Consider the following 24,512-nt stretch of genomic DNA (forward strand, 5'->3'; position numbering starts at 1 on the left):
TCACTATAGAATTAAAAAAAATTGTGCAGATGTATTTTGACAACAACAGTAGCGAGGAGCTGTCAACTAAAGAAAGTGAGAAGTCTTTCTCAGGTGCACCATTTTTGGTAAAATACCATAGTATATCGGGTTTTGTTGAATATAAATGAAATGCTTTCAGCCTTAACTTTGTAAATAGATTTAAATTATCCATTCATCTCAATTACTACTAAAAGCAAGTAGAGCTTAAAATGCAATTGATACATTAAGTTAATTTTTCCTTTTAACATGTCTGAAATATGAATGTATATGTGTATTGACTTACACTGAAGGATTGCCGGCGATATGTTGCTTATACTTCTTAATGTTCAGTACATGAAGAGCAGCAGTGCTTACCCAAGGAGCTTATACTTAACTGGACAAAACACATCCACATGAAGTATAATAAAATGTTGCATTTTCAAACCTTCTGGTAACAAACAAGAATCATTTGTAGTGGCTTAGCCATCTAATAACATATAATCAATTAATCTGACAGATCCAGAATCTTACATATGACTAAATCTTTTTTCAACTCAATCCTTTATATATTCCAAATCTTTATTTTTCTTAAGTTCTTTGTTATATCTAATGGTGGCAAAAATAAGAGAAGCATCTGGAGTTATAAAGCAGTGCAGAAGGAAGGGGACTGAGCATTATGAACCTGAGAAGCGTCTGGAGATGAGAGACTTGTTCAGCAGCGTTCCTCCAAAGCAAAGGACAGGGCGCAGTGGTCATCAATCTCCCGCACAAAGACCACTTTGCTTCCATGCTACGGTATATTCAGAAGTGTGTTGTCTGCTTTATCTGCTCATGGGTATTAGTGCCTTTTCTCTAGAAGGAAACAGCAGAGATGGTGTTCAGTCTCACAACATTTTGTATGGTCTTTTTACACTGTTGGAAGTCTAAACTGTGTTTTGTTTGCAGATGGCATTCTCTCCCATTTGTTCCTCGTAGCCATTTTCTTTCTCCTGAGCATGGGAGGTCTCTCCTGGAATACAGTAGCTAGCAGTAGTTACGGCATACCCCATTTCACTGTTTTCTACTCTTCGAAGCTGCGAAACACACTACAGTAAAGTACTTTGAGATGCAAGGATGAATGCCTGCTATAGCAGTGCCACTGTGACTTGGGGAGGATTTGGCATCTCCTCACAGAAACAGGAGGCATCCTAAGGCTTGTGCTATCTTTGTTGGCAGCTGTAGATTGGTGTGTTGTAAATCCTTATTTGACTGTCACTGGAGCCCATTTGGAACTACAGTCACTTACATGCAATTGTATGATCTTACTTAGCTAATACTAAGCTAATACTAATAATCTCATCGTTATTAGAGTTTATTGCTGAATTATAGTAATTCTTTGTTAGGAGAGTATAAACACTATCAAGGGTAGGATTCACTTGCCTTCTGGTATCCTGTTTTGTACCTGCTCAAATCTCCATGTCACTTTTCTCTCAGAGTTCCTGCATCACATCAGCCCACTCTGTCTGGATGTCTCTGACACCTTCAAGGGCATCTGGAACAGCTGCTGCAAGCTCTTGTATAGACATCTGAATCTCACTGTAAGCAGGCAGAAACGTTTTTCTATTAACAACTTTTCCTCTTCAAATAGTCTGAGCAGAAGCTTGAGTTCAGGATTTTTACAAGAACTAAATTACTCCTAAATACAGTCGTTCCCTACCTCTGGCTTTTAGAAGTGTATTAGTATTTCACATTCAGAAAATTCATTGTGTAGTACAGACCACAGAGTAAGGGGGTGAGGAAGTAAGCTGAAAAATTAATGGTGTAGGGGCAAAGTAGATGCTACACAAAGTTGAGTAATTGTCCAAATTTAGACATAGTGGTCTGATTAAAGAAACAACAGTAATTGAAGATAAATTCAATATGTTTGGAAATTACATTTTACCATTCTAACCATCTCTCAGATTCTTATATTTTTATTATTTTTAGTTTGAAAGGTTTTGTGTTTGCTCTCTGATTATAACTGAAGTACAAGGAAATATAACACATTTCCTGTGTATATTCAGATGACTTGAGCAGATCTAGTTCACATGTAGATATTCGTGTTCAACTAGAACATGAGAAATTTCCATGTACATACATTAGAACTTTTCTTGTAACTTAGAAAAGTTAAGGCCACTTTCTCTAATACGCAGTTGCAAGTTACAGAATTCATTGCATAATTTGTAAATAAGGTGATCACCGAAGTGTTAACATTATCTTTTATGCTATTGTATTGGTTAAAATATATTTGAAAGTTTCACAGGCAGCTTTCTTCACCTTTGGGGTGTTTAGGTAATATGTTAGACTAGGAAATAAAGGTTATTACAGTTACTGTGGTGACTACAGGATTTTGTTTTCACAGAACAGATAACTCTCTCAGTTTTTTAGCCCTCCCTTCTGCATCCTGATCATGCAAAGGTAGGTATCCCAGAGAACATACTCCACTATCCAGTTTGTGTAACAATACTGTTTTATGTATTAACAAATATTTGGTCTTGCATAACAATATGCTTAAAAGACAACAGGTTGTGTCAGGGACTATAAAGAAAACAATGCTCAAGGCAAGGCAGGAAAAAGTTCTCTTGAGTTTTCATAATTTTCTTTTGATTAAAGAAAGTCAGCATGAAACCAGGTGTTAGGTGATCTAAAATAGGCAGCCTTTCTTGTACCCACCCTAGCAAGGTCTGGAAAGTCCCTGTTACTTGGGAAGCTTGCAGACCACTTGCTTCTCTTTTAGAGAAGAAGAGGAGGCACTACTGGACTTAAAGGATTTCCCCATCTCCAGAAATTTTCTACTTGCTTTATGTGGCCAAATTTCATGCCAGAAAAAAGGTTTTAGCAAGCCAATTCAAATGCATACATCTCCACTTCAGTTTTCCTCCCATGGAGTCTATTTATAGTCATCCATCTGATTTTAATTAGAGGTGTAGCTGATCTTTTGTCCCCTTTTGAAGTTTGTGCACACCTGTCTTACAGGTTAGTGAAGTCACTCATCCCTGTGGCTACAGACAGACCTTGGTACCACTGGAGATGCTTGTCAGAGTAAGTAGAGCTCTGTGTCAGATTGACCACAGGTGATTAGTAAGGGAGTCATGGTAGTATTCGCTCAGGCTCGTACCTGAGATGTTACGTCAATATGCTCACAATTTTGTTTCAGTATTAGAGTTCTGGGGAGGTCTGTTAAAACCCTCTCAAAAAAAAAAAAAAGTAAACTGGGAAATTTAATTAGAAGACTGAAATACAAAGATTAATTTGATAACTAGTTATTGCACATACAAAATAGTAGATAGTAATGTTGTAAGGTAAGTGAACTGTACCAATATTATGACTAAAATAACCAGTTTTGCATATAGTATTGATGTCTCTTGTTTTCTGTTCAGACACTAGATGTAAAAGCTGATGAAAGAGTTACTTATATTATTTCGTACTTTTTCCTCACAAGAGCCAAGAAACTGCTGTCATTTGGCTGTTCATGATCAAGAATTTTGTTACGCGTGAAATCATTATTCATGTCTTCTTACAGACTTTAGTTATCCTTGCTTCATTTTAGCTGAAAATGACATCTATGCACAACAGTTGCAGGTCATCAATGATCATATGTAGTAAGTGGTAATCTTTCAAAATCAATTTGATCTCAGTTCATGAAATAATTTTTAAATGCATTACATATTCCCTCATTTTTGAAACTTAAAATTCTAAAATAATTACTGAATTCCCTGTGTGGCGTTGGACTAAGGAATTTGAAGAGGTGCCTTCCAACCTAGACACTTGGGTCACTGTACAATTACAAAAAGTTTTTTTTTTTTTTTTTTAAACATCTGTAATATTGAACTTTCTGGTGGTGTGTTAGTGCAATTTCATATATAAATGTACACAACATTAAGTCCAAATTGTACAGTTGTGTAGCTCTATATGAAAATATAATATGCCTTAAACTAGAATGTGATTTCATTGCTTGTCATTAATTGTCAGCTTACCTAAAATTGCTTTCCATATGACCTACCTGTCCCTTTACTTAAAAAGGGGAAGTTCCTATGTCAGTGTGGACCACAAACAAGTAGAGAAGCGTTTGGAGAGATTTCTCCAGCTTCTTCTGAAACATGAAGTATTTTGCTTCTCCTCTGAAAAAATTACACGATAGAACAAAATTAGGAAGAAGGCTCTCACATCCTCTGCAACACTGCCTCAGCAAAGCCAGCCTGTTGGGCCATGCGCAGAAAACAGCCAAGCAGTAAGACTGAGATTGTATTGACAAGAACAAGATGAATGGCCCCCTGGAGACTACGGGGTTTGTATGCTAGTTTCCACCACCTTTTCATCCTTTTGTACCCCCTTTCAGTTCATATGCAGATTAACTCAAACCCAGTCCTCACTAAATACTCTTTCTCACTTTAGTTTTGGAAAGTAGATGGAGGATCTAAATATTTATGAGGCTTTTTTCCTCTGGTTTATGATGCACTCTTGTTGAATGTTGAGGAATTACGTTAATGAATGCATGCCTGCACACACAGACACAGAAACCAGGCAAAAGGAAAAAAACACACAAAGCGTTGTCAGCCCTAATGTCGGCACTTACTAAACAGTTCCCATGAAAAAAAAAAAAAAAGCAGAGATTTAAAATCTGTTGCCAGGAGAAAAATAAATTGTACAGCTGAGCACAAAAGAAAAGAACAAAGTTTCATCTTTGCTTTCCTCAGCTGCAAATGTAACTCATTTCAACTGAGAATAAATTTGAAATAAAACATTTTAATTGAAAAATGAACGCTTGTCAAAAAAAAATCTTAACTGGATTTGTGTTTCCAGTAATGAAAAAGCAAAGCTTCAGTGCTGTACAGAGTTTCCTTTAATGTCTGTCATGAGCAATAAACATGCATTTTGTTTGTATGATACAAGATGCAGATAAGTAATCAGGGTTACAAGTTAAATGACTAAATGAAGCTTTCTGCAATGACTTTGATGATTTTAGTTGATTTATTTAGGAGGAGGTTTAGATATTGTGAGACTTGGGGGTGGGCTGGAAACTACACTAGATATTTTTAAATTAAATACAGGGTATACTGAGGCTATAGCAAGATACACTAGAATATGATTTTATTTTTAACATAGCTGAAAATTGTAAATTAAACTTTTTTTTTTGTATAGATGAAAGAATATATTGCATTAAAATGCGAGAACTGAAATAGACATAATTCTTTTAATGCCACACTGTCAAGAATCTTATTTTCAACCCTTAATCATCTCTACCCTTCTGTTAGCCCCTTCTTCCCCCTCTGATGCATGCTTAGCTGTGGTAAACAAGGCCCTGCTGTAGAAGTGAGACAGCAATTCTACAATTTCCTTTCACAATCACGAACCAGAACATGAGGATTTTAAAATGTTCTTTTGTGCTATCATTTAAAAACTTACTGAAGCGACTGCAGAATGTTAACTCTTAGCTCTAAGTGCAACAGTAGTTCACTGTCTAGTCTGGTATTGATTTTTATAATAAGCCTATCTAAATTTGATAAAACATTGCCCTAATAAATATAATCATGTTTTTATTGTACTTTGGTTTTGGGTTGTTCAATTTCATATGTAATTAAATCCAATAAAGCATCTACATTTCATTTATTCTGAAGTTATTATTTATGTGAACTTCAAATATTAACTTCACTATTTTCATTGCCTTTGCCTGTGATATCCAAGCATTGAGTGAAACAAAAATTTTGCACAGGAAAATGAAGAATTTGCAAAGGTAACTTAAGCCCAAACTAGACATTGTACACACTCATCCATCAGCTGAATGCCAGTCCAGCACCTTGATGTTAAAGACAAGCCTCTCAGGAGATTATTTAGAAAGAGATGCCTGAGGAGCCATAGAGTCTTGTCTAGACCAACAGGACTTGAGGCCTACGTATTAGCTAGTTCACATTCTTTATGTGGAAGACAGGACAGAAACTAGGTACCTGTTTTCTTCCTCTGAAATTCATTTGCGTCCACAGATTTCTGACTAAGAGTAACCTTTGCTTTCAGAAGATGAAAGTGCACAAAAGCAATCACACAAATAGCACAGTAATGCTTTCAGTGAATTCTTAAGGGCAAGACCTTCTGTCTTGTGACATTTTCCTTCAAGGATAAACAAGGACGGAGTGCATTCCTCACTTCTCTGAATCAGAAGAATCCTACAATGGATTCAGAATTTAGGTCCCAACACAAAATCCTATTTCTTAAGAAAAAAAGTAGGTCATTGAGTTGGTTGTTTCTAAGGACCAAACACAGTGCTGTCAGGATTGCCAGACTGGTTAAGATTTAGAGCAGTAGAAATTTCCCCTGAATTGTTTGCTAGGTGAAGAATTAACTTCACACCTCTGCGTGTTTTTCATTGTCCAAGGAATTTCAATCAAATTCTGAAATCACAATATTCTTAAGAATGAACAAAAGTGTGGGAAATTGCAGGTAAGCTCTCTCAACATTCATCCTGCACGACAAACACTAAAAATGAGCAATCTTCCTTTTTTCTTAAGGCTGACTCTGAAGTGTTGCCACATTTTATCTGAAGGCAGCGGGGTGCAGCCATGTGTTTTCAAGAAAGTACTTTCTGGAGTCTGCTGAATCTTTAGGCTGGGATTTTTCCAAATGGATTCCTGCATAAATTTACCTTTTTTCTTTCCCAAAAGATATTTCCTACAGCTGAATCACAGCACTTAAAAGGGAATCTGGCACTCCACCTAAACTGTGAGAAGTCTAGCTGTTTCCATACCAATGTAACAGAATCATCCCACGGATTGGAAGGTATTACCTCCATGGATGGCACGCAACTGAATAGGAGTTTTCTTTTTTGATTTTGATATACATCCTTAGAGTATTCATCCTTGGTGCCTAAACAAAGGATTTAGGTATATAAGGTGAGATTTGGGAGATCTTTTTTTGTACTCAGATGCTTAAATTTCTGCTGATGATGGATGGACCTGAAGCTCCTTGCAGACATAATGCCTACAAAGTGCTGAAGCCACGACTAGCAAAGTGTTTAGAAACTTAGCATAAGATGTACTAAGACATGTTTTGCTAAAGACATTTTCTCCGAACGTTAAAAAGAGATGGGTGGATTTGTTCATCATCTTTGATATTATCAGCATAGCAGGTCTGCAAGTTTTCTCAAGTTACCATAGATGTGTGCTTTCCCCCCCTCATCTTCAAGTAGTACATAATCAGTGTTTCCAGATTCATAGCTCACGCTCACAGGCATGGTTGTTAGCACACGCTGCAAATCTAATTTCTAGGAATGTTATTCGGACACCTAACCTTCACGAGTTAATTGATGAAGGAATCTGAGCCCACCTGCAGCCATGAAGATGCATTAGTTTTGGTACAGAGCTCCTCTAATGAGTGAGTGTTGTAACATCAAGGCTGCAGGATGCTGGTGGAATAACACAGATTAATCCTCCCTTTTACACAAATCAACTCCAGATTTCTTCACAAGTCCTCAAGAGCTGTTTCTCTTCTGGTCAAGCAGCTTCCAATATCAACAGTGCCTGCTTAGCAAAGCTACTGTGAATTTGGTAGAGTTTTCCTCTCCAAGCACAACATTTTTCTTACCTCATTTTCTCCTATTGCTCCATGGAAAGGGGGCAGGGCAGAAGACCAGACTTCTGTTTGATTACTATTTTCTTTACCTGTTATTTTTGTCTTGCAGAATCTGCAAGCTTTATGAATACAAAATGATTATTTGAAAGGTGAAAGAAAGTGCAGGCAAAACATGGAGGTTTATGTGAAGAAAAATGCAAAACCAACTAGTATGGGGACTGTACTGTTATTTCAATAATACGTATTCCCTATATCAAAACATAATAATTTACCACCATTCTATTTCTGCTATTTTTATGCAATTACCATGGATATTTTGTTGGTCAGGGATATTCTATGGTAATTTTTGAGAATTCTTGTTTTAAAAACTATTGAATATCAGGAATTAGACTTATGAAGGAAGCTTACATAAACCTCAAGCATCGTTCCTTCCTAAAGATCATGTAGTGTTTCTAAACCATGTGAACTGAATTTGTTTGCATAAATGTATTTCCACCAAATGTCAATGCTCATAAGTGGAGTACTAATTACATGATCTAATTTGAGAGCTTTTAACAAGTATTTCTGATTCAGTTATCTTTTGCTTTCTGTAATTTGTCTTCTTTGGCTTTTACAAAATATTAAAACCATCCTCAAAGCTGAAAACAGAAGAAAGAGCTTAATATTTTGTGATGTTTACGTGAAGAAAATAAAGAGGGTTGTTTGTTTTGTGCTGTTTTGTTTTTTAAACATTTAGTTGTTTTACCAGGGTGATTTTAAGAATGTCATAAAAGAGGGAAATGATCCAGGAAAGGCACTGCAATGAGACAAAAGGTATCTGTACTCAATGGCAACTTCTGATACAGACTTTCTAGCTGCATCTATTCTAAGAAATGAAACAAAAAGGAGCAGGATCCAAGTGCAAAAGCAAGGCCAGCCACCCTGGGCTAGCCATGTTCACTCTGTTGGGCTTTCATCCAACATGCTGTGGGCATACAGTGCCTAGCAAGCCTTTGGGGAAGCATTGGTTGGCCTGGGAGGAAACCTGTCCGAAGGGCTGCTCCAACACTTGAGCAGCACCGACACCTGGACGCACTCCCTGGCACTGCTTAATTTCTTAGCACAAATGTAATCCTGCGCCAATTTCAGCAAGTGTGGAATTGTTCTATCCCGAAGTCCCCCATTAGCGAGGAATAACTGTTTTTCCTTTCCTCCTCTTCTTATCTGCCATGTCTACTTGTATTATATGATGTCACTGGTAAAAATCATCCTTTATGTGAACTATTGCAGTGTCAGGATTCTGCATTAAGGTTATTACACAGTGTACTAATTAGAAAGTAGCAAAAAGACTGCCAACATTTAGAAAAGCCTAATGAAAGAGAAGAAACTCTTCAGCCCCCCACACAGTGACACAAATATATAGCATATTTACACATTCACATTAATATACAGTAGTGTACTAAAATATACTGTGCAAAAGAGTTCTGCAATACTGTGTTATCTTAATGCTGTCAGCAGAATGACAAGCTATTACACAGCTATTTGACAGAAATGTTATAGTTCATTAGAAAAACTTGTTCTTGCATCATAAATTACTGTTCTAAAAATCCGGACGTGCTTCCACATAGGCATATAGGGCACGTCACTCAAAACTGACACTGGTTTGTAATGAAAATACTAGTAGCTAGTCTCCTTCTGTCACTCTTAAGTTATCTTTTAAGACCGGGTTGCATACTGCATCATTTAAATTATAGCATGGAAAAAATGTTTATGAAGGACAAAGCTAGTCACCAAGCTGAGGAACAGCACAAGAAAAGCAGAACCCAAGCACAGGACAGGTACTTTAATGACTGCACACTTGAGATTGAATTTCCTTCTAACAGCAGTAACTGTACAAAGTAAGAAAGACAGTAACAAAAATGGTAAAGGACAACAAGAAAGACTCTCACAGAGAGAGAGCCTGCACACCGATAACATCAAAAAGCAAGGTTGTAAATTAGAAGCTTTAAACCAGGAATTCAGAAACCTATAAATCCTTTTTCTTTCCTTCTAGTAATTATTGTTCCACATAAAATTGGGTGAGAGACCCAAGAAATAGCCGAAGTAACTGCCTATCGCACTTCAGAACTGAAGTCTACAAATACCCCAGACTTCCTATGGGTTTACCACTGCCTCCATCCTAAGCATCCATTTAGTACCAGCTGACAACATTTTCAGGAACAAATGAATTGAATAAAAAACAGTTTGTGTCAGAATTCCTTCAAGCGATGGCAAATTATGCAACTCTGCAAACTGAAAGTGTATATCTTCCCTTGGTCCAGTGAAAATTAAAAAAAAAAAAAAAAAAAAAGCCAAATACTTATTAAGGCCCTTCAGACCTGATTAAAGTCAAATTGCAGGAAACGTTTACTTTAATATAAAATACGCACAGTAACACAACCTTAATTAGACACACACATCTCTCAAGATATCAATAAATGTTTCCTTTTTGATACGTCTGATTTAATAGACTGTAATAACAGGGGAATGCTTCTGAAACATAATTTAGGGAAGTGGGAGAAATAAACAAGCTCAAATGTTTAAACCTCAACAACAATTAGCAGACCATTCTTTTCAAAGAAATAACTGAATTTCAAGTTTGTTTAGCTTCAGCCAAACAGAATAAAGGCTTAGTTTTTAGAATAATTGGTTTTGAAACTTGAGAAGCAGCTTCTGGGTGTTGGTACATTAGTTTACAGAAGGCTACACAAGCAGCAAAATGTGTTAGATGCTTTAGGTCTCACCAGTGAGTTAGAAAATAGATTTGAAGATGGGCCTCAACATCTGAAGGGTTGTTTTTTTGTTGTTGTTGTTTTTGATCTACCTTTGCATGAAGCAGAAACCGAGAGGTCAAAAATGGGATCCTTTATCTCACAGAGCTCTCTGTAATAGCATGGTGCTCTGCTTAACTGTGAGCACTCTCGGCTGGGTTGCCACCTTATGAAACCATGAAACAAACAATACACAGCGTACGTTCTTAGAAATCTCAAGTAAGGCTCCTGCACTTGTTCACAGAAGTACTTGCACTCCCTTTTTGGCTATTGACACCACCAAAAAACAACCCACCACTTCCGCAGTTTGCTTGAAACTGACAAAAACAAATTTCCAGTGTCTCTTCCCAGACAGGTCTCTATTCTAATTTAGACACAGAGCTTTTGATTTGTGTGCTGAACAATGGCTTGCTGATTATATTTTGGAAGCAATGACAAGGAAAAACTATCACAAACAAAGAGCTGGTAGATGAGAGGACTCAATATGTCCTCAGACACAGGAAGGCCTAGCAGGGAGGGTTTGTGTCTAGAGCCAGCAATGGGTGTGAAATAAAGCAGCAACCTGATCCTTAAAGCTCAACTCCTGTGATAATTGCTCAGTGAACAAGCCCCAGGGTGTCGAACAAGACCTCTTTCCCCCGAGATCACATTCTTGCCAACCAGGAACAGGAGAACGTGTAGTCCTGCAAGCTCAACCTGTGCCAGCGCTTACCTGGATCTGTACCCTTCCTGTTCCACTTTGTCCATTTTCCCGAGCATTGGTGGGCTCTGATTTTTCCTGTGTGGAAGTGAAAAGCCTCAGTTATTCTCCTATCACAGGATGTGAAGCAAATCACTACAGTTGTCCAGATTCTTGTAAGTCAGAAGCAAGAACATGAGTGTGAAGCCAGCAGTGGGTTTACACCACATTTGGTTCATAAAACCAGGTAACACTATTTTCTGTACTAGAGGGAAGAGTCAAGCCCACCTGACATCAGCGGGCATTTTGATTAACTGATGCAAGGATTTTCTCCCTCATTTTCCAGAAGAACAATTAAGATACATTTTAGGTTTCTTTAAAATACATAACTTTTAATTCCAATGTCAGTATTTGAAAGGCTTCAAAAATGTCTCATATAAATGGTGGCTGACAGGCATTTTATTTGTAGTAATTTTTCTGTTGCATCATATATTTAAACATGGTGAGATAAGAGTCCACGATAAACAGCAATAGGCTTCACAGAACTGGAAACACAAGAAAACCTCACAATGTCATTAGCTGCAAATAAACAGTCTCAAGCTCAGCATTTTGTATTTTTTCATGACATGGCTAGCTGTTTAAAGAAACAAAATCAAAAGCACAAAATCACTTCAAAAAGCACATACACGTGCATATACAAACTGGGACACTCAATCTTACTATGAAAGAAGAAAATTGAGATGTTTGTATATTGCTGCATTACTGACTAAGCCGCACAGAAACCAACACACAGCAAAACTTCTGCTACAGCACAAGCAGTGGCACTCCCCAGGCTGTCTCTGTACATGTAGTAGGGGAGGTTGAATGCCACATTACATCCTACTGGGAAACACCTCTGAAATAACTTGGATGCGGTGCTGGACTGCATGCACATTTCGCTTCAGTCTACTAGGACACAGGAGTGGTCAATGCACAGTGGTCAATGCCTTTGGTGACGGTAGGCAGACAAAAAGAGGAGCTGCAGCTTAGGTACTGCTCACTGCTGGTCTCTCCTTCAAAAATATTGGAGGAAGAAAAAGGCACCACTGGTTGGCGCTTTTATTTCTCAAAGCTAAATGAAAAATAACATGAACAGAGAACATAACCCAGGATCAGAATGCAGAGGTTTCTCCTCCTTCCCACCAGACTAGTGAGCTCTTCCAAAATTTGAAAAACACTGAGGTTTTACCACCTTTCAGAGAAAGTCTCAGTCTCAGCAGATGGGAAGTAGGCCTTTTTTTCCTGCTGCCAGAAAACACAACTATTCATCAGAAGCTATGACGCATCTAAGAAAAAGGAGAGTGAATTGCAAAGAGCAGACAGAAAGAAAGCAGCAAGCTGCTCCAGGGGCTCCAAAGCACCTGCAGGAGAAAGCTCTCCCTGAAACAAGGAGGCAGATGAGCATCTGCGCATATCAGGGCAGGAGCTAAAGGGAGGAGGAAGGCATTTAGTATACAGCTCTAAGGGAGCCCCAGACTCAGAAGCAGCAAAAATGTAGTATGGGAGTAGAGAAATTTAAAGAACTCAAACAAGTAACAAACTGAACCCAAGAGGAATTCGGGGGGTGGTGGCGAAGGATGCTAAGCGTGAATGGGACAGAGTGGCTACAGCAAGCATGCGATAAACAGAATGCCAGGGGCATGACAGCATGTACTGGGGAAAAGAAAGTTTGTAACTTCAGATATTTTAAGAATGCATTGATTCACTGAAAACAGCGCAAAGCTCACGATGTCCTGGGCTTCAGGGAACCATTTGTCCCTGAAAAAGTTAACTCACTTTTTCCCTAAAAGTTGCTTTTTTTTTTTTTGGTGTTAGGCCATACACTGGTACACACCCCAAGTCTTTTTCTCTGTGTTGCCCCCACTGTGCTGACTGTACCAGGCCAGCCGCTTTCCAGCTGAACACTTCTTTTGTACTGCCACTTACTAGCAAGCTCTTAAATAAACTCTATTGAATGCCGTATATAGGTCAGGATATAGTATTCAAAGAAGTGGCAGCCCTCTATTCCCTGCTACTCCTCTGTATCTTATGTTGGGCAGACAATCTGGTGTATCTCACCTTCCCTGCTCTCTCACCAACAAGGAACACTTTCCCTCTCTCCTCTAATGCTATGTTCCTCCCCCTGTCCTACAGCACACATCTCAATCTTCAAGTTCTCTTTTTTCCATGCCTTCATCCTCCCCTCACCCACCACCTTCCCACAGCCAGGCTCATCTCCAGAGCAGGTACACCTCACCCTCAGCTTTCCACCCTCCTTCTTCACAGCTCACCTCCTCAACCCCCTCTTGCCCCTGGCCTCCAGGTGATCCCTATAAAGCCTCTCAGACTGTGATGTCCTCCTTATTCCTTTCACCTGTTACTCAGCTGCACACGTCATTCAAGCAATCAAATCTACTCATTTTGTTGGTCTGCTCTGTCTCCTTTAATTTATCTCAGAGCTCCTGGCTTTCCAAGCTTCCTGCATATTTTCTTTCTTCCCAAATTACCCAGACATCTCCTTTTGAGCCGCACCCCCTAAGCTGTGCTGCTCTAACCAGCCTCTTTTATCCACATCTCCTTGTCTCACAGTAATACCCACCTTTTTCTCCTGGCTGATGCTCTTGTAATGCGTATTTTGACCTGAGCAACGTCACAGTATTTCCATTGCTGTGGCTCTCCATTTTGCAGTGTTGTGCAGACACATGAATACAGAGGTTTCAATTAGCGTGTAAGCTTGCCAGGGCAAGAATCATTCTTGCCTGAACTATAAAGGACCTTTTAAGCACATCGCAATAAATGCAGAGATTTTGACACCGTCTTATTTCCAGAGGCCTTGTTTTGTGGAAAGTAGAGCTCAGTGCTTCCTCTCCTCCCCTTTTTTTTTCCCGTTCCTCGGATCCGTTCAGACGTTGTGGCACATGTATGACTTCACCAGAGCCCTTCTGCAAGTCTGCAAAATTGCATCAGGCCCAAAGAAATGTAGAGGTTTCTAGGGTGCATCACAGACCAGAAGACCAAATAACGTAAGACGTGTCAATCACCTACGAAACAGCTCCTAACACCGTGCATCTCATCCCACTGTTAGTAAGGTCTGTATCTTTGCTCTGCTGAGTACGGAGAGAAAAACATTTCAGTGAAACATCTGCAGAGGTGTAGTTTGTATAATCAAATTACACAGTGTTGTAAAATGGAAGCATAATTTTAAAAGCTTTATTTTTTTCCAAGGTTTTTCCTTTTACATGTAAAGGATCAATTTCTTCTGATAATACGTTTGCAGAAAGTTGATTGCTCTCCAGTTACTGCAGCCCCCTCTGTGCATCAAATGGGATTCTGATACCATATTCAGTTCTTCTGTTTTTCCAATTGCATTGCTCACATATCCCTTTAAGTTTTGCTCCCAATTACGTACATACTGCCCCATAAGAACAGATGGAGTTTATGCACAACCGGCTTTTTTTTTTCCCTCAATAGCCAATCAAACCGAGCATCCAGACAAGAGAGAAAATTGCTGAAATTCTCAATTATTTCGGTAGGTTTAAATATTTTCTGTTACCATTCGTTGATCATGCAACACCCATGGTCACAAGCAGCTGTTGGCTGCATATGGGAGTCAGACAAACTCCTTTCTTACACTACTGCACAAAAGCAGGCATAAGCACAGAACAAAGTCAGCCCAAGGAGCAGCAGGGCAGCCTTGTGTGCAGGATGAGCTCCCTGCCCCCTCCCAGCAGGGCAGAAGGAGTCTGTAGTAGAGGACGTCCTGTACCATGCACCCCCAGTGCTCAGGGACAGATAGGACAAAACCAAGATTTCCCAGCTGGGCATAAACAAAGGGGAGCTATGGCCGAAATTCAGCTCTGGCAACTTACAGGAAGATTGCGAGCGGTTCCTAATAAGCAGAAGTCTCCCTGGCAGTTGTGTCATATGTGTATGCAGATAATCCAGCCATTTGGAAAAACTGCAGAACAGGTACATTTAAGGCTCCTGAAACTCATGGATTTATTCCTAATCATCAGAAGACATGCTTATACACTGCACAGCTTCATTATTATGGCTCCGCTTTTCAGATTTCTGCCTTAAATCTCAGCTGCTTGTTTCAGTCCATCCAGCTCTATAAATGCTGGAAAAGATGAATAAATCCTACCTTATACTCTTCGCCGTTCCTGACTATCAAAAATTCAAACCTAACCATAAGAAATACAACACTTACTTAATTGCAAGCTTTCCTAAGGAGCACTGCTCAGTCCTTCTGAACATGCCAGGAATCCCAGAAAACAACTTTAACAAATTTAGGAAATTTTTAAAAATTACTCTTTCTAGCTCATTTGTTGCCTTTTTTCTACCCTTATGAAGTACTGAGCTGTAAGAAGGAGGGCTCCCAGGGAGCACTCAGGAATTCATGTCACCGCTGAGTCTGAATTACAGATATCACTATGCTGGGCTATTTTATTTTTCCCAGGCTCAGAATTACCACTTTTTTAGGTAGGTTGCTTTTCTTAAAGGTGGAAGAGAGGAACATAGTAAAGAAATAATAGCAGAGTCAACAAAGTATCTATCTATCACTGGGAAAAGAAAAGGGAAAACAAAACAAAACAAAACAAAAAACAGCAGACAGCAGTGAATTTCAATCAGAAAAGAAGTTGGGTTGACTCATCTTGACTCTTCCTGGATTTTCTCTTCTTAGCTGAGATCAAGTTCCTCCAGTTCAAAACTCTGCAGGTTTCCTTTCCTATTCCACTTTCTCTCACACATTCATCTCTCTTCTCCTGTCTACCTTCTTTGTCTCAGCTCAGTCCCAGCTTTGAACTTTCTTTCAAGGTATCACAACTTTAAAAAAAAAAAAAAAGAAAAGAAAAAAGAAGAAAAAAAAAGGTTTTCTTCTATGAATCTCAAGCCATCTAAGCGAGTAACACAATACAGTTCAACTACTATCGATTGGTTTTCAACCAGTACTTAACCCAGAGCTCACTATTTCTGATTCAGACCTGAAATCCAAAAACATTTTTTCAAAAACACCAATCCGTCAAGGAAAAGAGATTTACTACCTCTCTCTTGAAAGAAGCTACTCCTTTGTGAATGCTACTACCAGTGTGCTCTTGGTCCAGGTTTTGTGTATTGCTGTCCTGTGTTGTATATTGTTTTTCTCTGACTTACCTTGTAAATTACTCAAAACCACCACCTTCCCTATGTAAAGGATTTTGCCAAGGACATTCTACAAATAATACTGTAGGGGAACAGCTTAGTCATTTCTTTGCTAAAGTTCAGCACAGCATTTTACTTATTCATTTCATAATAGTGACTTGTTTAGGACTGGACTGATCCAAAAGCCACATTCTTCAAAGTTCATATCTAGATTTTAGGGGAAAAAAAAAAAAAAAAAAAAAAAAAAAAAAAAAAAAAAAAAAGTTCAAGGCAAACTCCAATCTCTGGATGTGGATTTTTTTTTTTTTTTTTTTTTTTTTTTTTTGCAATAACCTTTGACACATTGTAGTTCATGCATCGTAATATGTGAAAATTAATGGTTCAGTTTCTAGCCAATTTATTTCCAGTTTTTATCTGGCTTTGTTTTATACTTTCACAACCCAGTGGTTCTGTTGACACTGCAAGACAGGAGTCAGTCCCATTCAGAATGTCATGTTTAGATGCTGCAATACGTTGCAGAATACAGACAGACAGAAATAGAAAATGGCAAAGCATGTACAAAAGTTATCTCATAAACTCCGTCAGAGCATTCTGGGCTTTTCTTGAGCTGGGCAATATTTTATTCAAACTCTTGAAGAGTACACATCAATATTTTTTGTTTTACATAATTAAGAGTCTGCTTAAAATCATGTTTGTCCTCCAGTACAAACATGCCACAGCAGATATATATCCTATATTTAATCCATTATAATAAATTAGGAGGGAAGGGGAGAAAAGAAATATTCCAGAAAATCAGGAAATTGCCGATCTTCAACTTCTTGACTTCAAGAACTGTTGGTCTTTTACAAACCAAAGTAAAAGAAAAAAAAAAAAAAAGCTTCTGTACCTTTGTATCTGGAATCTGCTGGGTGCTAATTTGACATGGCAATGAGATGAAAGTTGGATTCATGCTAGTTTCAACACTAGAGGATTGGAATGCAGCCTGCTTAGCATAGAAGTCAAACAATTCACTGGCAATAGATTGCTTTCCACTTCTAGATCTGCTAAATAAATAGAAAACTAATTAACAGTGTAGTATGGCAGATGTAGCAGGTTTGAATTTCATTAGAGCACTGGCCAAGAACTGAAAGAATCAAGAAGTCATTATACATCCCAGAGTCTAATGAATCTTTCATGCTGTCTTTTCCATGGGACAGATAAAGTACTATTTATGTGCCCTCTGTGTATGAATTTCCTGATATATTTCCACTTAAAATAAGAATGAAAGTGTGAGTGCCTGAAATTATTGCAAGCATTCTTTTCATTTTCCATAAAATTGCTTTGGTTCTGAAACAGCAGGACTGTGTTTCTTTGCCTTGTGCATTTCTGTTCAGCTATTTAAAGCTTTATTAAATATGGTTTTCATGGGGCATTTTTATGTTTCATTATCTATTTCTTTCCCTCTGATGAATAGTGATAACAGGTTGTATCACATACTTTCCTGTAGTAGTTAAGCACAGAGATCACACAAAGGAATATTTATACTCACATTCTGAAAGAAAAATAAATAAATAAATAAATAAAAGTCATTTAAGGTATTTATTTTTACACCTTTTCCACCCTTTTACACCCTAAACACACATTAAACTGAGCTTCCTATATCCAGAATTGCATAACCAGATTTGGCAGTATTAACTAACAATAAAAGGAGTGTTTTGCCCCATAAGAATCAATAAGATAATTATGTTACTTAGGAAATGGTAGTCATATGATTTTGCTTTCAGTGCATAATGAACAACATTAAGTTCTGTGCAACAAAAAGGTTTTACAAAACAACCCAAGCCACAGAACCTGTCTGAAATTCGTCCAGGAAAGCTCAGTTGAAGTCCTGCAGCAACTACCTAATGTCACTACCTCTTGTGTGAATGTCTATATGCTTGCAAACACATACACATTTAATCAAGGAGTACATAAATTCTTAAACCATATACTCCCAGAAGGCGATTTTGGCTGGTGTGCAGGAAATACCAGGATCATTTTTGTATTTTCATATTGGGACCTTGGAACATTTTTGTCACACTCCACATAGCTTCGTTCCTAAGCAAAGAAGAATTAAATGTCTTTCAAGTGGCCATTATCAAGCTAAGTGCTGTACATAAATATGCATGAGAGGTCATTATTGCCAAGAGATGATGCTTAAAAGGTTCGAGTGTCTTTTCCTAAGATTCTTCTACTTGCTCTGTAACAGCGGAGCAAGTACTTCAAATGTGCAGCTCCAACTCCAGAAAATAATTTCTATCTTTTGGCTTTCACCTCTTCTATTTTGCTGTGGAGACTCGCGTTAACTCCCAGGTATCCCAAGCCATGGCCTGCTAAGATCATCCACTGGAAAGCATCCTTGTAAGCAGCAGGACTGCCTTAGGGATTACGTGTACCAGATCTTTCTCAGTCCTTGGGAAATGGTCAACACCACTGCAGCAGCATAGCTGCCTTAGTCACGATTAGCTTTTTGAGAATGACTTGAATGTGCTATGCTATGAGCAAGACATTTGAAGTAAAAGAGCAATTGTGGGTGTGATAGCAGGGCAGAGGAATGCAAACACACACTCCCAGTGGCTATGGATCGCATTCTTCTCTGACAAAGGAAAGACCCTCAAAAAGTCACGAAATGAGTGTATTTAGACTACAAGCCTATAGCCTGCTGGTTGTTTTCCAGCAAAGCTAAGCAGTTACATCTCCCAGTGATTACTGTGGGAGCTGCATACAGTCAGCAGCTCCCTCCAAAATTGGGGTAAGGACCTAACCAGCACTGCTTTCAGTGCTTCTGTCATACACAGGATACCTATGGCATTAACAGCTACACTTCTTAGGTGCCCAATTTACTGTGTGTTTCTTCATTTTTTCCCCTCAGTTCTTCCAGTGAGGGTTTTAGTTCCCACATGTGCATGTTAGCTTCATGTAATGTCATTCTCCCAGCTGCATGAACCTTTCCAAAAGGCTTATCAAACCTAACACTTCCTTTTTTTTTTTTTTTTTAATTTCCTTTCTAAAAACATGTGAGTAGAAGGATGAAACACGCCTTCTCAGTCCTTACTCAGCTGCAACAGGAAAGCTCTCTCTCTTTGACACAGTGCCACCCGGGGACGGCGGCGAGGCGGTCCCTGGCTGACGATGCTCCTTTTCCGCGGGCCAGTTAGTCACATCCTCTGTCACAGCTGGGTAACTGTGAGGAGAAAACGGGTCCTTCACTCCTGACCATAAAGCTAATTTGTTCCTGTGCCCGCCCCCCTCCCCAGTTTCTGCCATGATTAAAATGAAACCCTGTAATTATTTTATGTTTCGTTTTTTTGCTTACGATTTCAATCAGTATTAGTAACGTGGTCTGTGCCCCTTCAGCATCGCTAATTCCAGAGCCATGGTTCAACGTGGGAGCATATTGGTTCTTACTCTCTGGTTAATGCATCCATTTCTTGAGTTATTGTCCCTGCATTGATCTCTATTGATTCAGTTAACAGAGATGTTATCCTCGTTCCCATTTCTGAGAGAGCGATGTGCTTGCATTATGGGACCTTTAATGGCAAGGTTATCTCTAGCGCCATAGCCTTCATCTGTGTTTTACCGATTATTTTTTATGACTAATCCTCAGATACTCAGCACAGAGGCTGCTCAAGAGATGGCACAATCTGTGTGTCTGTCTGACACTTTGGCATTTTGCACTTAGCTAATGAACACACCCAAGCAGCAAGGGTCACTGCTGGCTTGGGCCTGCCTACTCCTCAGCAGTAAGGAAAGGCGTCGTCAAACCAGTAAATCTATCCAGGGCATGGAAGGAACAACACCCAAAAGCATGTGTGTTAACCCAGCAAAATTAAAGCTGAAGCAAAGACTTGTTAAGAAGTGTCTGGAGGAACAGCTGGCAGGAATTTCCCTCTGCCTTGCAGCCAGCTGTTCAGTGGGACCAGCGGAGGTGGTGCGCTCAGACAAAAAGCTGCTCGGACACAGAGGAAATGACATGGCCGTCAGGAGGTTCACTTCCCCCGCACACAGGCAGTCTGGTTTCCAAAAAAAAAACTTTGCTAAAGAAAATGTTGCAAATGCAGCAAAAGCAGCAACCGTTTTTTTTTTTTTTTTTTTCCTGTGCTAGCTCAGCAAAAGAAAAGGGGGAAAAAAAGGTGGGGGGGGATTTGTTTTTCCTCCCTCCTCAGCTAGTGTCACCTGCATTGGTGCAACGAGAGCGTGGTGTTGGCCTGGCAGGCAGTGCCTGCCCGCTGCAGCAGTGGCCAGACCTCAGCAGCCATGGCTCAGTCGCCATGGGACCAGCCTGGGAGCTTGTGTCTGTGCTCTCACTGCGCTTTAGGGAAACGAAATTCTGACTCCCAAAAATAAAAAGTAAAAAGGAGAAATGAATCTGGCCAGCTTTACAATGATTTAGTTTTCTGCTGGTCTGTGGGATGTTTCAAACACCAGCTCAGCTGCCCTTTGAAAAGAAAACAGGAGCTGGGGCGAAATGGTGCTTCAGCAGGCTGGGTTTGCCTGACGGGTACCAGTTGGACACAAACACCTCCAAGAGCCTCAAAATCGAATGCAATCCCTGTATTTGTAAGCTTCTTCTTTCCTCGACACCTTCCAGCCCTAGACTAACAATTAATTTTAAAACATTATGCCCCTAATCCCATCACCATTGTGTACAGTCACCAGATCACCAGACGAGACAGATCCTTGCGGGAAAACCCCTGTCCCTGCATTGTCAGTAATGAAGGGAAATTATTTCATGCCTCACAATGCCCTTGAGGGAAGTCACACCAATTAACATAGCTGGTCTTTTCTTATTACATGATTTAAATTAATGAGGGAAAAAAAAAAAAAAAAGGAAAAAAGAAAAAGGAAATGGTATGGAGTGGTATTTTGCAATGCGTTTTGATCAATAAATTGAGATTCATTTTAATATATTAGCAGATCCCAGCCCCTCAGAGATAAAAATAGTCTCAACAAGGAATGCAGGCTCTTTTTGTCCACGTAAGTCCATCAAGACTGAACCCTATTTCAAAATAAGGTATGTATAACATTTAAAGGTAGGACTGGCCTTCTGTTTACACCTGACATGTTACTTCCAGATTTCACTGTGGCTAAAGGTCTCCTAGAAGAGAAGTCCACGTCTGCAGATGGAAGCACAAGGCCACGAATGTAAATGGCTAGAGTGCAAAGAAAAGTTTAACACTTGTGTGTTAGCGTAACAAGTGTTAATGTTGCAGCTCTAACATACCTTTATTTCTCCCTATCTACATACAAACATGCAAAAGTAATTGCTTTGATGAGAGGTAAATGCCAGCAGCAGTTAGATTAGAAGTTAAGATCCCTTATTGACCTTATTCGAGGACAATAGTAAATATTTTGACACATTTTGGGGTCTAGATTCATGAAAACATGCATGAGGATTACTGACATGACAGCTGACATCTCCTGGTTTACTTTTTGCACCTTGGCCTACAAGTCATTTTCAGCAAAAGTTCAACAAAACCAATTGGAAATACACAGGGACACCGATACACCAAGATTTATTCATTAAGGGAAGAATTTCTTCCTAGGCAAAGCAAGCTATTCACAGCAGCACGCTGTAACCATCTAACTTCAGTGTGCAGCGGGGGTCACGAGGCTGCTCCCATAGACACCAAAGCATCCAGTGGTCAGCACAGGGTGCTGGGGCATCAAGCCATCCCTTCCCATTGGCACCATGGCTGCAGAAAACATCATTGTTACCTCCTTCTGGTAAATGGGGTCCTAAAGATGGTTCTTGAGACCCCCACCGCTGTTCCCCATTACCTCCTTTTCTGAGTGTTCTCGCTGCCATTTCCCCATTAGCCAAATCTGTATCTACCTCACAGTTCCCCTTTTAAGCCCCGGGTCCTCCAACATCACCAATCATTTGCATTTTCTAACCAGGAAAACTAAGCATGTTCTTTATCTAGGATATAATTACCTTTTATCTGAGAAAGATATCAGTTGAATTGACATAATTGACTTCAGTGAGCTCACATATACATTCCCTTCCAATTTCTCTGAGCACCTGAGCAGCAGGAGTGGCACCTGGGCCAGGCGGGATGGTCTCGCCAGGCCACAGCCTCCTCAGCTCTCATCCTCCCCGTGGACCAATTACGGCAGATACAAATTAGGATATCTTTCCTCGGGAGGAGTCCAAAAAGCCTAATCCGAGAAGGCATTACACAGGAGAGCTGCGGGCTGAAATACCTGCAGGAAGAGAGTGATGTTTGGACTCAATTTTCCCCCATCTCAGCAGCACGCTCTAATTGCCCTCATAATGGGCGGTGGTGAGAAGCCTTCCGAAGGGAGTGCTACAGCCAGCTCCACTCTCACTGCCCAGGACACCACGTAGGATCAGGCACGGAGCCTGTCATGTCACCAGGTACCGGGTCCCTCGGAGGGGCTGGGCCAGAGCCAGGCCCTCTTCTCAGCTCTCCTCGTAGGCTGACCACCTACGAGCATGAAGGGAGCTTTGCGCCCCGTTCCTGGGTAGCTGTGCCTCCTTGTGCATTGTAAATACGTGCGTTAAGGCTGTGAACTCCATCAAAGTATGTAAGAACGAGATGTTGTGATGTTCACACCTACTTCTTTCACTCTCTGAACCTTAAAATTGGGGCACAAATAGGAACTCAGCATTACCTCCTCAGGTATTTTTCTAATGTTGACTTTCCCCAGTTACCTCCATAAGGCACCTTCACCTTCACTTGTTTTTTCCCAGCTTCGCATTTTTTCAGGTTAAATTTCATACACCGGTGCAAATACCCTCCCTTTCCAAAAGCCTTCCTCCTCTTTGCTGTCGGTTGTACTTCTTTCTTTGATGTCCTCGCTTCCCTGTGCTCCTTCTTCCCAGTGACAGCTGTGCACTGCTAGGAGAGCTCACTACAGCAGCACGTCACTCCGTTACCCATCCCTATCCGAAACAATCTCCCTGTGTTTTTTTTTTTTATCACCACCTGGCTTCTGTAATCAAGCCAGGCATTTACAGACTCGATCCCATACCTCTCATTTTACACAGTAATGTCTCATCATGCACTGAATCTCTGTACTTTTGAAATCTGAGAATGCTAAAATTGTTTTATTTTTTTCCTCTTTTTTTTTTTTTTTTTTTTTTTAATGAAGTAAAACAATTGGTTTCCAATGATAACTGTCTTTCTGGTAAGGCTAATCAGCTGTCTCATGTGCTCTGCAGAGCTCACAGACACTTCTTTGCCATTATTCCCCTTGAGCAGCTCAGGATGCAGTGATGCCTCCTCTTAATTTCCCAAGTACCTCTTACATAGCCAGCTGAAGTTTCCCTGCTGATTTCATTCCTTTGGCATCTATTTTTAGAAATGAATTTGGGGGTTGAGCAACCCTCTTCTTGAATAATTCTTTATTTTTTATTTTGGTGTGTTTAGCCAAATGCTTGATTCCCAGGTAGCCTTTACAGCTAATGCTTGTTTATTTACTACGACAGACATTCCACCTCTCCCTGCTGAACACTGAGGCATGGGCAGTAACTCACTTCCCCAGCAATAGCCCCTTTTAGTCAAGGTAGCCTCCTCTTGCTCAGGAAGGTGCTGGCTGTCTCCCTGAGTGACCTTTGGCTTCCTATACACCTATACACCAAATTTATAAAATCTTTTATTGTGTTCACATCTTTTCCCATCTTCTTTTCCTCACTCATTTTTTGGATCATTTTCTTGCATTCTTCTTTCACAACAGGCTCTTGTACCAATTCCTGCAGTGCTGACCCTGCTGATTTATAGGTCTCATATTCTTCTCTCTTTATTGCTCTTCGTATTTCCCTGGTCATCCACAGTGGTCATTTCTAGTCCAAATAGATTTATTTCTCAATGGTATACAGATTTCTTGAACTCTGTGGACTATACCTTAGAGTATTTCCCCTCCTTGCTGTCTTTTACTATGTTAAGCACACATCTGCCTCCCTCTGTGTTTTCTGTGAGTTAAAATTTTTCCATTTCCAGTTCTGGTGAGTCTCAAGCTCCTGATTTGAGAACATATTAAATTTTGGACTGCATTTTCATACCCTACTCTGTTATCCCTTCTGCATGATGCATCGCCTATCTGGGCAGATGCCAAGTGCCACAGTGCAAGCCCACAGTTTTAGTTATATATTCGTAATCTTTGCTGTAGTTCCCATGTAGCATGTGAGTGTTTCCTAGACATGAATGAGCTTGTTTTTGCACTACCCTGTGAGCAAATAAAGTGTTATTATTTGCATTTTATGGAGAGGGAAACCAAGGGAGGAAAGTAAGATCTGCATTTGTAAAGTCACTTAAGTG

At 39.8% G+C, this 24,512-nt stretch overlaps 2 long non-coding RNA genes across 2 annotated transcripts in view; one reads left to right on the plus strand and one right to left on the minus strand.

Annotated features, from left to right (window-relative positions):
- The window catches only part of LOC116487309, a 34,873-nt gene continuing 10,361 nt past the window's right edge, over positions 1-24,512 (minus strand). Inside the window, exons 2-3 of the long non-coding RNA XR_004253065.1 lie at positions 11,083-11,148; positions 1-852 (exon numbers count right to left, since the gene is read on the minus strand). This is a non-coding gene — a long non-coding RNA (uncharacterized LOC116487309). The remainder of the gene's footprint in view (positions 853-11,082; positions 11,149-24,512) is intronic.
- LOC116487308 lies at positions 842-4,624 on the plus strand. Its single transcript, XR_004253064.1, has 2 exons — positions 842-3,060; positions 4,042-4,624. It is a non-coding gene; the product is annotated as an uncharacterized LOC116487308 (long non-coding RNA).

The sequence above is a fragment of the Aythya fuligula genome, chromosome 3 (assembly GCF_009819795.1).
Source record: "Aythya fuligula isolate bAytFul2 chromosome 3, bAytFul2.pri, whole genome shotgun sequence".
NCBI classification, from domain to species: domain Eukaryota; kingdom Metazoa; phylum Chordata; class Aves; order Anseriformes; family Anatidae; genus Aythya; species Aythya fuligula.